This window comes from Peromyscus maniculatus, chromosome X (genome assembly GCF_049852395.1).
Source record: "Peromyscus maniculatus bairdii isolate BWxNUB_F1_BW_parent chromosome X, HU_Pman_BW_mat_3.1, whole genome shotgun sequence".
Taxonomy (NCBI): Eukaryota; Metazoa; Chordata; class Mammalia; order Rodentia; family Cricetidae; genus Peromyscus; species Peromyscus maniculatus.
Window position 1 is genome coordinate 39,437,810 of NC_134875.1, and position 16,365 is coordinate 39,454,174.

At 44.2% G+C, this 16,365-nt stretch overlaps 1 pseudogene; it reads left to right on the top strand.

Annotated features, from left to right (window-relative positions):
* The first annotated feature begins 12,072 nt into the window (after positions 1 to 12,072).
* Positions 12,073 to 13,105, top strand: LOC102919539 (sigma non-opioid intracellular receptor 1 pseudogene; annotated as a pseudogene).
* Positions 13,106 to 16,365: the final 3,260 nt, after the last annotated feature.

A 16,365-nucleotide genomic window follows, 5' to 3' on the forward strand; every position in this document is an offset into this window, starting at 1 on the left:
ATTGGGAGGAAAAAGTAGGGGGCAGGGAATTATGGGGGAGATATACTCAGTACATACTTGTATCAAAATATCCTTATACAACACAGAGACGTGTGCAATGAATATATACAATGAAACTTGAAAGTTGAAACTTCTCTCTGTGAGAGCAGATGGACTTCTTTATGCCTGCCTATGGAGTTCGTACGGTCACATCTCTATATAGATTTATTGTACAACACAGCTTCTCGAACTGTGGGTTATGAACCATATGGGAAAAATGCCAATAGTAAAAGGTTTCTAAGACGCCATGACTGAAAACTTATTCAAGATCAGACAATGAAGCCAAGGTGGTTTGGGCAGCATTCAGCCAAGTCTCACCTCGTGATTTCATTGCAGCCTTGGTTTTGAGCATAAGACATGTGCATTTTTGCACTGTATGTGTTGTCAAGACACGAACCACAAGTGAACATGGAATCTCTCAGTTTGGGTTTAGGAATATTGTATGCTGTGGACTGTAGCATATGACATTTCACTGTGCACATTAAGTTTTCTGTTCTTAAAGAAACGTCATAGTTGTATTATAGAAAACAAAGACTTTCAATATTTTCCTATCACCTTCTTTCATTATGTAAAAGTCAAACCAGTGTATCTTTATATTGTATTGTGTTATAATATTTAATTTTCAACATTGTTGTTAAAGTTACTGACTTGAATCTCATAAAAACGTCATTATTAATTTTGGCTTGGTTTTAGAACAATAATTTCTGAATGTCTATAATCATACTTCTCCCGTTTTACACTACCCATTAGGTGAAGCAGTGTCTTCAGCATGGGCGATTATAAAATCAAACTATTAATCAATTCTGACAAACATTCCCACAGAATCAATGTTCAGCCAAGACTTAATTATCTATGTAAAAATAAACAATTACATTTATCTCAGTATGTAAATCCACTTTTATCTTTACTAAGTGGTCAAATTTTATATATGTGTGTGTGTGTGTGTGTGTGTGTGTGTGTGTGTGTGTGTGTTGTTTTAAGATAAATTTCTTTACAATTTTGGGGATGCATAAACATTTTCTAAGGCAGAAATTGGTTGCAAGTAGAATCAATTTAAGAAGCCTTGCCATAGAGTATCCTATGATAGAGAAAAGAAATTTCTAGCCCCTTTTATTAGACATATGGACCTCAGCAGCTGTTATGGCTACTTTTCTCATCTATTCCCACAATTTTCTTCTGAAACAAGTGGCCTCAATGGTAGCTACTGATTGGTCAAAGACGGGCATGCACTTACCTTATGCAATCAATCCATACACCAGTTGACAGTAAACGAATTGGCTTGTGTAATAGTGTCTGCCCGACATGAGTGTTGATAATTAACTTGATCAATAGTTTTTCTTTCTGAAATCAAATACTTTTATTTCCAGAAGAAAGGAGACAACATAAAATGAGGCACAGCATCCCCTTGTTGATAAGGAGCCAAATTAAAGATTTATAGTTTAGCCGGGTGGTGGTGGCGGCGGCGGCGGCGGCGGCGGCGGCGGCGGCGGCGGCGGCGCACGCCTTTAATCCCAGCACTCAGGAGGCAGAGCCAGGTGGATCTCTGTGAGTTCGAGGCCAGCCTGGGCTACCAAGTGAGTTCCAGGAAAGGCGCAAAGCTACACAGAGAAACCCTGTCTCAAAAAAAAAAAAAAAAAGATTTATAGTTTGTTCAGATGAGAGGGTGCCAAGGTGCATGGTCCTTAAATCTTTTATCATAGAACATAGGTTGAAAATTACCCTATGGTGAGCAATATATTCCTCTGAAGCAGGGTTTGGTTACATATTCTGGGCTGCCTTGTAACTATGTGATCTAGGCTAGCCTCAAACTTTTCTTGCCTCAGTTTCCCCGGTCCTGGGATTATAACTATATGCCACCACATCCAGTGAGAAAATCTTTTTATCCATCCACAAACATTTACATAGGACTTATAAATTTGGCAATATGGAGTGTACTGGCTAGTGGTATGTCAACTTGACATAAGCTAAAATCATTTGGAAAGAAGGAACCTCAGTTAAGAAAATGTCCCCACTTGATTGGCCTGTAGACAAGCCTGTGGCACATTTTCTTAATTAGTGATTGATGGGTGAGTGGCTTAGGGTTTCTATTGCTGTGAAGACACACTGTGACCATGGCAACTCTTATAAAGGAAAACGCTTAATTGGGGTGGCTTACAGTTTCAGAGGTTTAGTTCATTATCATCGTGGTGGGACATGGCAGCGTGCCGGCAGACATGGTGCTGGAACTGAGAGTTCCATCTCATCTTGATTGTTTAAGGCAACAGAAAGTGGACTGAGACACTGGGTGTGGCTTCAGCATAGATGAGACATCAAAGCCCTCCTCCACAGTGACACACTTCCTCCAACAAGGCCACACCCACTCCAACAAAGCCACACCTCTTAATAGTGCCACTCCCTTTGTGGAACATTTTCTTTCAAGCCACCACAGGGAGGGCTCAGCTCACTGTGGGTGGGGCCATCCCTAGGCTGGTGGTCCTAGGTTTTATAAGAAAGCAGGCTGAGCAAAGCCATGAAAATCAAGCCAGTAAGCAGCACTCCTCCATGGCCTCTGCATCAGCTCCTACCTCCTGGTTCCTGTTCTCCTGACTTCCTTCAGTGATGAACAACATGTGGAAGTATAAGTCAAATAAACCTTTTCCTCCCCAACTTGCTTTTGGTCATGGTGTTTCACTGCAACAAAAGTAATGCTAACTAAAACAATCAGGATGTGTATACCTTTTCTAAACAATGGAATAAGTTCCTCCTCCCCTTAAAGACCAGACTATCACACATGGACAGTTTCAGTGCAAATTTATTACTCATATAAGGGGATGCAAGTGTCAGAGGGTCAATCGAGCCTGAACTGGTTTTGCGTGCATGCACAATAAGGCAAACTGTGTCCTCTGGGTGAACTTTTAGGGAGAATCCCCTAGTTGCCATCGTATGCCTATGCATAATCAGGCATGCATATGATTAAAGATATATGCATTATGGGAAGGGACATGTGTAGTGAACAAAGTCTTACACAGTCAAAATCTATTAACCAAAAATGGAGAACCACCCATACTACACCTCTTAGCAACCAAACTCCTCCCTTTGAATTCCATAAAAGGAGTCACAAACAAGTATCTTCACTCCTGGGCTGGCTTTACCTGCTACTCTCTTGCAGCATGTCCCACCTGTTAAAACCCTTTAAATCTTCAATTCTCTCTGCTGGGACTGAACCCAGGTTCAGTCTGTGTGCGCTTTTATTTCGTTCTTGAATAAGAGCACGGAAACACTCGATTCAGACCCTGAAGGCCATTTGGTAGCAAAAAATACAATTTAATCTTTGTTTGAGTTACTTAAATATCAGATATGATTCTTGGGTGTGTGCAGAGAAGGTTTGCTGCTGCCAATTGTTTGTTTATTTGATCAGTGGCAAGCCCAGGGTGGCTTTGAACTTGACACAATTCTGTTTCAGCTTCCCGAATGTTGAGATTACAGGTGTGCACTGCTACACATGTCCTGAAGAAAGAACTTTTTACTGTCTTGACTTATGAACCCAAGGGTATAGAGCGAGATTTCTTTTATTATTGGCACATGTTGCTTTTGAGTCACACAGGGAAATGCTAAAAGCAGAAGTTGACAGATAACGGAAGAGGAAACGGACGACACCGAGAAATAGTCTGAGAAAAGAAATCCTTTGGGCTGTTCAAGGACTCCTGTCAGGATAATTGGTTCACTGTTTAGAAAAGTCTTTTTCTTCATCATCCTTCTCCACATACATGAAGCAGGGGGAAAAATCTCCAGGGGAAACTCTTCTAAGTATAGGGCAGAGAGAAAAGCCTTGGGGGAAAGCTCTGTGAAAACAAACAAACAAACAAACAAAAACCCCAAACAAACAAACAAAACAAAAACCACCAAAAAGAAACTATGGGCCAGCAAGATGGCTCACGGGATAAAGGCACTTGCTGAAAAATCTGATGCTGTGAGTTCAAATCCTTCTACCCACGTGGTGAAAGAACCAACTCCTACAAGTTCTTCTCTGACTTCCACACGTGTGCCCCTCCTCATATACACACAAAAGACACAAATAAATACAGAGATGTAATTAGACTTGCTTTTAAATATTTTGGGTCTGCTTATGTCTAAAGATGATTTCTTGTTTATCTAAAATCAAATTTATCTAAGCATCCTTTCTATTTTTAGTGCTGAGAATCAAACCCAGGACCTTGTTTGGGGTAAGTGTGTTAGGCAGGGTTCTCTACAAGAACAGAAGTGGTGTGTGTGTGTGTGTGTGTGTGTGTGTGTGTGTGTGTGTAGAAAGGAATTCATTAATTTAGCTTTCACAAGAGAGAATGTGTAGTCCAACAATAGCCTGCATATGAAGGGTTTACAACACGCCCCCCACGGTCCCATTTACCAGGCGGACACTTCCGCCTAGCCATTTCCGTTCAAAGCGTCTCTCGTAGCCAGGATACCCAGCGGACCCGGACATCTCCGCCTAGCAAGTTCCGGCCAAGGCATCTCGCGTGACCAGAATCCGTGATGTTACATGGCTACGTAAGCGCACAACGTGACCATGTGATCTACGCACATGCATGGAGTAGTGACGTGTCCTGGCCACGCCCCCAGCCGGTTTTTAAAGCGGAGCGCCATATTCCCAGTTCTCTCCTCTTCTCCTCTTCCTCTTCTCCACGCACGTGTCTCTCCCACAGGCCTGCACTCTCTATCCCTGTATCTCTAATAAACTCTTATAAGCGGATTCTGTCGTGTTTCGTGACACTTCCTTGCAAGGTAAGAACACAACGCAGCTAAATAACTAACAGCATACCCGAAGAAGCCGAACCTGGTGGCTTCTCAGCCCATGAAGCTGGATGCCTCAGTGGGTCCATTCTGATCCTGAAGACCTAGAAGATTCCTGAAGTATCATTGATCTTCAGTCCAGGTTGGGATGCCAAAAACTCTTTATCCTCGGACTTCTTTCTAACTGGACCATCCCTTGGAAAGTGCTGCACCTTCTGAAGAAGGACTTTCTCTCAGTTTATTTCATGAACCCAAACATCCTGTATCTTTCTTTCTTTTTGAGACAAGTTCTCACTGTGTAGCTCTGACTGGACTGGAAACCGAATCTCTCTATATAGACCGGGCTGACCTGGAACTCGCAGAGCTCTCTGCCTCTCCCTCCTGAGTGCTGGGATTAAAGGCCTGTACTATCACAGCTGGCCTAGCATATCTGGAAAACTTACTTTCTAGATTTGTGGGCACCCTCTAAGACTCTCCATGTCCTTTGGAGCTAGCCTACAAGCGTGTGAGTTTGGCTTTGCTTTCAGGAGACCGACACAGTGAGGCAGATGGGTAAAGCAGAGTCATCATGGACTTCCATGGGGAAACCTCTTTTATAACAAGGCTTAAGACCACCGCTGGTACAACTCTACAGATGCTCCCCCATGTGCCCCCCCCACTACATTTTGATTTTGATTCAAGGGCTCAGTATGTAGCCTTATAGCCATGGCCAGCCTGGAACTCACACAAGACTGGCCATAAACTTAAAATAATGCTCCTGTCACTGTCTCCTCAGTACTGCCGGAATTATAGGTACTTGCTGGCTCTGTGACTTGGTTGGGGTAACTTAGCCCTCCACATCAGTCTGGTGTGGGATGTTCTGTATGGCAAATGTGTTGCTCTGATTGGTCAATAAATAAAATACTGATTGGCCAGTGGCTAGGCAGGAAGTATAGGCGGGACTAACAGAGAGGAGAAAAGAAAGAGCAGGAAGGCAGAAGGAGTCACTGCCAGCCGCCACCAGGACAAGCAGCATGTGAAGATGCCAGTAAGCCACAAGCCACGTGGCAAGGTATAGATTTATGGAAATGGATTAATTTAAGATATAAGAACAGTTAGCAAGAAGCCTGCCACGGCCATACAGTTTGTAAGCAATATAAGTCTCTGTGTTTACTTGGTTGGGTCTGAGCGGCTGTGGGACTGGCGGGTGACAGATATTTGTCCTGACTGTGGGCAAAACAGGAAAACTCTAGCTACAGGGAAAGATTCAAGATCCTTTAATAAACTACTCTGCTCAATGTCCCCCAATCAGGCTTGTTATTTGGGCCTAAGAACTCTGACTGATGCACAATGGATCAGACCCATAAAAACATGTAAGATACCTGTTCAAAGAGTCCATGGCAATGTACATTTTATAACACTGGCAATATTTTGTATGCAAGATGTTCACCTAAGATTCAATTTAGAACACTGAGCGATTAGCAGCAATTTAAACCTTTGACATCAAAGGGAGGGTTGAATAAATTTTGGTACATTTACATACTGAGACACTGATGTAGTCATTAATCAGAATCATTAGAGGATTCTTTAAGGACATGGTAAAATGCTATAATGTTAAGTGATATATAATGTTAAGTGATAAAATTGAGATAATTTATGTCTTGTGATCCATTACATAAATGAAGTCAGAGAAAAATCTGGAAGAAAATATGACAAAATAGGTTGCTCTGGGTTGCCAGCTTATGTTTTCTTGTGTTTCCTCCCAATAAGAATTACTTTTGTAGCTACCAAAACAAACAAATAAATAAAAAAACAAACACCCCACTTCCACCACCAAAACAATAAACAGCCTTTGCTGTAGTCATACTAAATGACCTATACCACAGCAGACTTTTCCACTGTGCAAACCCTTGGTGACTTCTCCAGGCATGGGGATTGCAGGAGCACGGCTTTCTCAAATTAGGCCAGGGGGCAGAATCATTTTCTGCTCCTTTCTGTATCATTCATAAACGGGTTTCTTTGGATTGCGATATGGCTCAGCAGTAAAGACACCTGCTGCCAAGCCTGGCGACCTGAGCTCAATCTCCCAAGGACCCACATGGTGGAAGGAGAGAACTGAATCCTGCAAGTTGTCCTCTGACTTTCACATGCACACCATGGCACATGGACACACTACTCCCACACAAGACAAACACACAAATATAAAAAGAAATTAACTTTGGGGGGAGTACCGCAAAGCCCTTAGGGCAATGTTGCTCTTATTGACTATAAACATTTGGTTTCCACTTGTCAAAGAGCCTTTCAATTCCTTTGTGGCATCCGTTTTGGGAATTCCTCTTATATAAGGTGTATCCATGAACACATAAATGCACTAATCTGGTTGATATCATAAACGTGATAATTTTAAATAAAATCTGCTTGTCATTGAAAATAAATGAGCCTGACCAAGGGCTGGACATGATGGGAGGAAGACAGTCATATGTAAGGGACATCTTTCAGGACTGCCGACTTATCAGATAGCAATTAACTTGCAGTGGAATTTTTATAGTAAACTTGGAAGTTGGGGGTGTGGCTCAATGATAGAATGTTCCGGATTTAATCCCCAGCATCACAAATCCAACAAACAAAATCCCACCAAAAACTTGGTTATACAGTGGAATAGAAAGCAAGCATTGCATAGGTTTTGTAAACAAAACCTGAAGCTTGAGCAAAACTTGGTGCTCACAACAGCACTTATTCTTTGCCATAGGCAGGCTGAGAATGAGGGCTATTTCTTTATCAAGTTAAGATTCATTCAGTGGGCCCAACGCCTTTGATCCCAGCATTCAGGAGGCAGGAGCAGGCGGATCTCTGTGAGTCTGAGGCCAGCCTGGGCTACAGAGCGAGTTCTAGAACATCCAGGGCTACACAGAGAAACCCTGTCTTGAAATAAAAAGGCACAAAAACATTATTCAGTGTAGCTTAGGAAATGAGCAGCAATGATTTCTTTATTCCCGTCAAAACTTGTGTAATGATTTTTCGCCTTTGCCTGCTTGGTGTCCTGGAGCTTTTGTGAAAGACAGACATATTTTTATCTGACTTTACTTGATGACAATAGAAATCAAGTGTAGGCATCAAGGTCCTTCCTATCCAGGCTCTCCAGATCCATTCTGAGGTTGCAGAGTCAACATCTAAACTCCAGCTTATAGGCTCCCCTTTCAGAATCTCTTAAACTAGCTGTGGTGATATTGTGTTCCCCAATATACTGTGCACCCTAATAAACTTATCTGGGGTCAGAGAACAGAACAGCCACTAGATAGACATAGGGGCCAGAAAATGGTGGCGCACACTCCTTTAATCCTAGCATTCCAGAGGCAGAGATCTATCTGGATCTCTGTGAGTTCAAAGCCACACTGGAAACAGCCAGGCATGGTGACACACACCTTTAATCCCAGGAACTGATGGCAGGAAGCAGAAAGGTATATAAGGCATGAAAACCAGGAACTAGAGCCTGTTAAGCTTTTAGGCTTTTGAGTAGCAGTTCAGCTGAGATCCGTTTGGATGAGGACTGAGAAGCCTCCAGTCTGAGGCAACAGGATCAGCTGAGGAACTGACGAGGTGGGGTGGCTGTGGCTGGTTCTGTTTCTCTGATCTTTCAGCATTCACCTGGCTTCAGGATTGTTTTTAATAAGCCCACTTAAGATTCGTGCTAAAACTGGCTTTGGCCATTTTCTAATATTGTCTTCCTAACTTTCACAGTGACCCCATGCTCTACAAAATGATTTCAGGGCATCCGTGACAGAACTGTGAAGTACTGGCCTTGCAGACAGAGACGAGGCTGCTGTAGCTGTGCTCCAACAGAAACAAAGAGAGTCCCAGAGTCAGAGCCAACCTGGGCTACCTTGTGAGACCTTGTCTCAAGAAAGAAAAACAACCACAGACATTCAGAATAGCCCACAAGCTTCAAGAATATGATTTTTACAAACCCCACCATATATCCATTGCCCAGATCCACATGGTATTACCACTGCAGCCCATTCATCCCAGCATGTTCTCTCTCAGCCATTATAGATAGCCAGTTTTTGGAAGCCCTTGCATTCTCCATTATTTATGGGCCTTAAATACCTTAATGAATATTTGCTAAGAAGGATGTTCTGATACACAACCACAGAAACGACCAACTTCAACTAAATATTGATACAATGATTTAATCGAATTGAATCTCCACATTCCAGTTTTGTCTAGTTACCCAATCAGTGTCCTCCATAGCGTTCCCTCCCTCACCCTTTACAGGATCCAGCCTAGAATCAGAAATGCATGTAACTGTCACGTTGCTTTAATCTGGACACATTTCTGCAGATGTTATCGTTTATAACCTTGCCATTTTTGATGAATACAATCCCCAGGCCCCTCCTCTTTTTCCCACCCAATAAAATGTCCTTTGCTTCTGATTTTTCTTAGCATCCTATCATGATTAGATTCAGGTGATACCATCTCAGCTAAGATTGATCGAAGTGCCTCACACATGCTATGGAACTGCTCTGCCATTGGCTTGGCTTATATTCCCAGCATTTTATATTATGTGCTTTTTTTTGAGGCACCATCTCAAACTTATGATCCTCCTGCCTCAGTTTCCCAGGTTACAGGCATTCACCACCAGACCTGACTACTTAATTTATTACACAAATGATGTTGGGTCATCCATCTGTTCCTTATTGGTGATGTTAATTTTATTTATTTATTTATTATTTGTTCATTTATTCATTTATTTATTTATTCATTTATTTTTGTTTTTTTCGACACAGGATTTCTCTGTGTAGCTTTGCGCCTTTCCTGGAACTCACTCTGTAGACCAGGCTGGCCTCGAACTCACAGAGATCCACCTGCCTCTGCCTCATGAGTGCTGGGATTAAAGGCATGCGCCGCCGCTGCCGCTGCTGCTGCTTCCGCCGCCGCCGCCGCCGCCGCCGCCGCCGCCCGGCAAGTGATGTTAATTTTAATCATTTGGTCAGATGACATTTGCATTGGTCACTGCTTACTGTTTGCTGTGCAACTAGCTTAATAAGTATTGCTTCAAACAGAGTAGGATTATTATGCAATTTAATATATAGGTATATATATACATATATATACACATAGTGTGTGTGTGTGTGTGTGTGTGTGTGTGTGTGTGTGTGTGTGTGTGTGTTTAGATATGAACACAAGTTCTCTACCAGAGCATCAAATAGTCCCAGCTGCTGAGCCATCTCTCCGCCCCTTCGGCCTGGCTTTATACAGGCTCTGGGGCTCTGGGAGTTCCTTACGCTTGTGCACTACATACTTTATCCCTCTCCCAACCCATGTTGTAGGATCTTTATAAAGATCAGTCTTTTCTGAATCGGTATTTACCATGATGGTCACTGAATTCTGGCTTCCCAGTTCTGTCATTTCCTCCATACTCAACAATGAATCATTTCGTAAGCAAGATCCTCCCTTACCTTATTTTATTTCTTGAGCTATTATCTAGATATTATTAGTAGGGAATCATGGCTTTCTATTTTTAATACTTCCCAGTGTACTTCTCTACTTCATTTGGTTTAGTTCCGCTTGTTCCATATTTTAAACTATGAGTACTTGAAGCTGATTCATACCCTTGTAATATACTCCCACCCCTTATTTTGTGCACCTTGTAATTTCTGGATCAACAATATATTCCCCCTATGCCTACCTCACCACGCACTGGAATGAGCTAATTACCCTGGTGCTGTACCATCTTTGGACTCCAGCTCAAAGTTCTTTTCTTTCTTTTTCTCTTTTTTGTTTTTATTTTTGTTTGTTTTGAGACAGGGTTTCATTGTGTAGCTGCCTGCCGCTGCCTCCCAGGTGCTGGCATTAAACGTGTGCATCACCACCACCTGGCTAGCTCTAAGTTCTTATTAGGTAACTGGGCAAAATTATTTTCAACATCAATCTTACAAACACCAAGATTATGTTTGTTGGATTTCTATGGAAAACTGCTTTTCTGGAAATGCAAGGTATTTTTGAAGAGAGTAATGGCAAACAAAGTTGATTAGAAAGTTGTTCAGAGTGCCAGAAATTTCTGTGCTGATCAAATGGGGAAGCCATGAAGTTTCTGATAGGAATTCTCAATTGTAAATACTAATAAAGAGAATGAGAAGTCCATGTGAATGTCAAGCCTTAATAAACACTGCATTTATGGATGTATTGATTGAAAACATTCCAGACACACACATGCACACACATATGCTTTCTCATATGAAAAAGGAAATTATGTAAATCACCTCCCTCATATTTTCTTTGGTTAATACAGGATCTTAGATGAATACAAATAAAAACTCACAGAAATCAGAAATCTCAATTTCATTTCATCCTCCATGGACCATCCATTTCTTCTTCCTATTTCCTTTCTGAGACTGATTGCAAACACAAGAATTTGGTCTGAGCCTCATCTCCTCTCCCTGGCCACCCTCTAGTGGAAGTGAACTGAAATTAGGCAGTGGCCCATAAACAGCAGAGAAAAAGAAGTAACTAAGTTCTCAACCCCAGAGACCATCAGAAAACACAGATATTTACATTAGGATTCCTAACAGTAGCAAAATTACAGTTATGAAGTAGCAACAAAAATAATTTTATGACTAGGGGTCACCACAACGTGAGGAACTGTATTAAAGGGTCACAACCTTAGGAAGATTGAGAACCCATGAATTAGGAGAACCAGGTAGAGAGCTCACCAGTGAGAGTTGGGAAAACTTGAAAAGTTTTTGTTTACTCTCATATTTTTCTGAAGTCGAGGAAAAGGGAAGCTATTTGCCCAAAGGCAGAAAGCTAATAGAGCACTCATATGTATCATCATTTTGAAGATATTCTTAAGCCAGTCACTTGGGAGGTGGAGGCAGGAGGATCAGAAGTTCAAAGTCAGCATCTGCTTCATAATAAATTCCAGGTCAGACCTCGTCTCAAAAACAACAACAAAGCCGGGCGGTGGTGGCGCACGCCTTTAATCCCAGCACTCGGGAGGCAGAGGCAGGCAGATCTCTGTAAGTTCGAGGCCAGCCTGGTCTACAGAGTGAGATCCAGGAAAGGCGCAAAACTACACAGAGTAACCCTGTCTCGAAAAACCAAACAAAAAACAAAACAAAACAAAACAACAAAACAAAAAACCAAAAATACTTTCCTGACAATGTTTCCATTGTTTGTCATGTGATCAGGTCCCCATCCTTTCTACCTGAAATCTGCTGTAGAGCCATGCTCCTTTGATGACCTCTTGTAGCGAGGCTGGCCATCCTTTAAAATTGTGCAGCCACCATGGTGGCGGGGGCGACAGGAGGCAGCGGTTTTTGAGTCTGTATGTGCATAACCTGAGATCCTAGCTGTGTCCTGCGCTGGTGGTGCCAGGCTGCCCGCCGGGATGCAGTGGGCCGTGGGCCGGCGGTGGACATGGATTACCCTATTTCTGGCTGTTGCCGCGGTGTTGACCCAGGCGGTCTGGCTGTGCCTGGGTACATAGAGCTTCGTCTTCCAGCAAGAAGAGATAGCGCAGCTTGCTCGGCAGTACTCTGGACTGGACCATGAGCGGGCCTTCTCTCGGCTGATCGTGGAGCTGCGGAGGCTGCACCCAGGCCACGTGCTGCCGGATGAGGAGCTGCAGTGGGTGTTTGTGAACGCGGGCGGCTGGATGGGCGCCATGTGTCTTCTGCACGCCTCGCTGTCTGAGTATGTGCTGCTCTTCGGCGCCGCCCTGGGCTCCCGTGGCCATTGGGGCGATATTGGGCTGAGATTTCTGACACCATCATCTCTGGCACCTTCCCCCAGTGGAGAGAGGGCACCACGAAAAGTGAGGAGGAACAGTTGTGCATGGGCCTGCGGAAGCAACGGCTATGGAGTGGGGACCAAACACATGGATGGTGGAGTATGGCCGAGGTGTCATTCCGTCTACCTTGGCCTTTGCACTGGCTGACACTATCTTCAGCACCCAGGACTTCCTCACCCTCTTCTATCCCCTTCGCTCCGATGCCCGGTGCCTCCGGCTTGAACTCACCACCTACCTCTTTGGCCAAGACCCCTGACCAGCCAGGACTGAGGAAGACCTGTGGATGGACAGGAGCAAGCAGGACCACATTCATCTACTTGCTGGAACTCATGTGCACAGACAGCAGCATACACCATGCAGATATTAAGTTCCTGCTGTATGAGGAAGGACATACACAGTTATACATCCAGACACAGCTCTTTGGGAGCAAATGAGACATGTAGAAATGCTAAGATTTGTATGTACTGTAAGACTATACACTCACATCCATCCAGAGAGGGTCCTTACATATATACCAAGGGGCCAGTCACGTTTGAAGACCTATCATAAGCTTGACTCACTGACTCAGGCTTTTTCAGAGCTTCCTGCTGGCATTCAGGGCTCTGGGATTAAGGATTGGGGTGGATGTTACATCCTGCCTCACTCTGATGCCTCAATCCAATAGTAATCTCAGGTGAAGGAAAAATGGAGCTGCCCTTGGGAGGGCCCCTTCACCTGCGGCCATGATGTCCTTCCGCTCATCTCTCTTTTCCTCACCATAGGCCTTATCTCCATTCCACTCCCCTGCTGTGCAAGTGCCCCTGGGGCTTGTCCTCCATGCCAACTCAGCTGGGCAAGCAGAGGCATGGACAGAATGCTGAAGGGAGGTCCTCCATCTCAGAGACCCCTCTGGGGGTTAGAATGAAAACGTTGACTTAAACCCCGGGCCTACCCCCAAGGAGAGGGTCTGGAGATGTAATCCTGGGTCCAAGGAGCCACCCCAGTCACACTAAGAAGCCTTTAGTGTATGTGCATACCCCTCAGTTTCCAGACATTTCTGTTGCATTCTCCGTCTACCTGTCTATCTCTGTTAATAAAAACTTGTTAAACAGTTAAAAAAAATTGTGCAGCCAACCTCGGAAGACATCTTGCAGAGGGGCTGAGCTGTCTGATGACCCAGACACTGAACTTCGATGACTTCTTAAAGACTGTCATCCTGCTTTCCTCTGGTGACTTCCGAGGTTCTACGACAGAGCCAGGCAACATGCTGACCTCCTCTAATGAGAACCTTCAGAGGGACTTCCCTGTTTGATGATGTCTTATAGCAGAGACAGTAGCCTATTTATTTGTTTATTTTATTTATAGGAGTGCTTTGTTTTCATCCATACCAGAAGAGGGAATCAGATCGAATTACAGATGGTTGTGAGCCACCATGTGGTTGCTGGGAATTGAACTCAGGACCTCCAGAAGAACAGCCAGTGCTCTTAACCGCTGAGCCATCTCTCCAGCCCAGTAGTCTTTTTGGATGGTGTCTTAAAGGCTGGTCTGTTCTTCTCTAAGGACAGCTTCATAGGGGACACCCTTTGTGGGAGGTAAAGATTTATCTTTATTATTTTAATTATGTACATGTATGTAGGAGGTATGTACACATGAATGCAAGGGCCTACAGAGGTCAGAGATGTGAGGACTTGTAACAACAGGCAGTTGTAAGGCACCTGACATGGGTGCTGTAATTGAACTCAGGTCCTCAGGAAGAGCAGTGTGTGCTCTTAACCACTGAGCCATCTCTGTAGCCCTGGGGACACCCTTTTTGACAAAAATAGCAGCAGAGCAAGGCACCATTCCCAATGATGTCTTTTTAAAAACATTTTTATTTTATAATTAACTTAATTTCACATATCAGCCATGGATTCCCCCTTTCTCCCCCCTCCCCTCCCCAACCCACCCCCCATCCCCACCTCCTCCAAGGCAAGGTCTCCCCTGGGGAGTCAGTCGAGGCAGGTCCAATCCCCTCCTCCCTACACCCAGGCTGAGCACAGTGTCCCAGCATAGGCCCCAGGCTCCAAAAAGCCAGCCCACACACCAAGGACAGGTCCCTGTCCCACTGCCTGGGGGCCTCCTAAACAGTTCAAGCTAATCAACTGTCTCACTCATCCAGAGGGCCTGGTCCAGTTCCATGGGGGCTCCTCAGCCATTGGTTCACAGTTCATGTGTTTCCACTAGTTTGGCCATTTGTCCCTGTGCTTTTTCCAATTATGGTCTCAACAATTCTCACTCATACAATCCCTCCTCTCTCTCACCAATTGGACTCCTGGAGCTCCACCTGGGGCCTGGCCGTGGATCTCTGCATCTGCTTCCATCAGTCACTGGATGAGAGTTCTACCACGACAGTTAGGGTGTTTGGCCATCCGATCACCAGGGGTTACCAGGGCTGGAGAGGTGGCTCAGCCGTTAAAGGCTAGGCTCACAACCCAATGATGTCTTAAAGGAGGGCTCCTGACCTTCCCTGATGATATCTTCCAGAGAGAAATCCTTGTTTGATGACATCTAGCAACAGAGTCATTTTTTGATGATGTCTTTCAGGGAGCTTGCTCTGATGACATCTTGCAGAGGGTCTACCCTGTTTGATTTTGTCTTATGACGAAGTCATCTGCTAGTCTCGGACAACTTCTTAAGGCTGGCCTGCCCTCCTCTGATGACCTTCACCCTACTTGATGTCGTCATGCAGCGGAGCCAGCTACCATCCTGAGGGGATGTTTTCTGGTGGTGACACCTTCTGTTGATGACAACCACGCCCTGTTTGTTAATGCGGTGCTGCTGAATCACCCACCTTCCCTTAGTAACAGCCTGGGGCCTATGCAGGGACACTCAGCCTGGGTGAACGGAGGAGGGGACTGGACCTGCCTCGACTGAATCTACCAGACTGAGCTGAACCCCCAGGGGAGTCCTTGCCCTGGAGGAGGTGGGAAGGGGGGGTGGGTTGGGGGAGGGTGGGGGGTAGTGGGAGGAGGGAAGACAGGGGATTCCGTGGTTGATATGTAAAATTAAATTAAATTAAATTATAAAATAAAAAAAGTAACATCTTGCTGCCAAGGGGCCACACTCCCTCATTCACTGACTTTTTGCAGAGGGAGACCTTTGATGATTCCCTGAGGTTGGCCACGCTCCTAAGTTGGTCTCTAAGCTGAGACTTCACCTCCCCTTGCTTTCCACCTTTCTGATGTGTTTAGTTGTTTTTTGTCTATTCGGTTTAGTTTTCTTTTTAAAAATCCAGCCTGACTGTCCCAGACATTTGACACCCCCAGCATTTGAAAGCAGACCGTTTATTACATTTTTTTTTTTTTTTTTTGGTTTTTCGAGACAGGGTTTCTCTGTGTAGCTTTGTGCCTTTCCTGGATCTTGCTTTGTAGACCAGGCTGGCCTCGAACTCACAAAGATCTACCTGCCTCTGCCTCCTGAGTGCTGGAATTAAATGCGTGTGCCACCACCACCTGGCTAAAGTTTTTTTTAAAAAAATATTTATTTATTTATTATGTATACAATGTTCTGCCTGCATGTATACCTGCACACCAGAAGAGGGCACCAGATCTCATTATAGATGATTGGGAGCCACCATGCAGTTGCTGGGAATTGAACTCAGGACCTCTGCAAGAGCAGTCAGTGTTCTTAACCTCTGAGTCATCTCTCCAGCCACCTGTTTATTACATTTTTTGATGTTTTGTCCATGGATATTCAGAAATTCATTTTTAGGAATGAGGTGGGCAATCAATAGTTACTCCAAAATACTATGACTTCATCCTATCCACATTTTA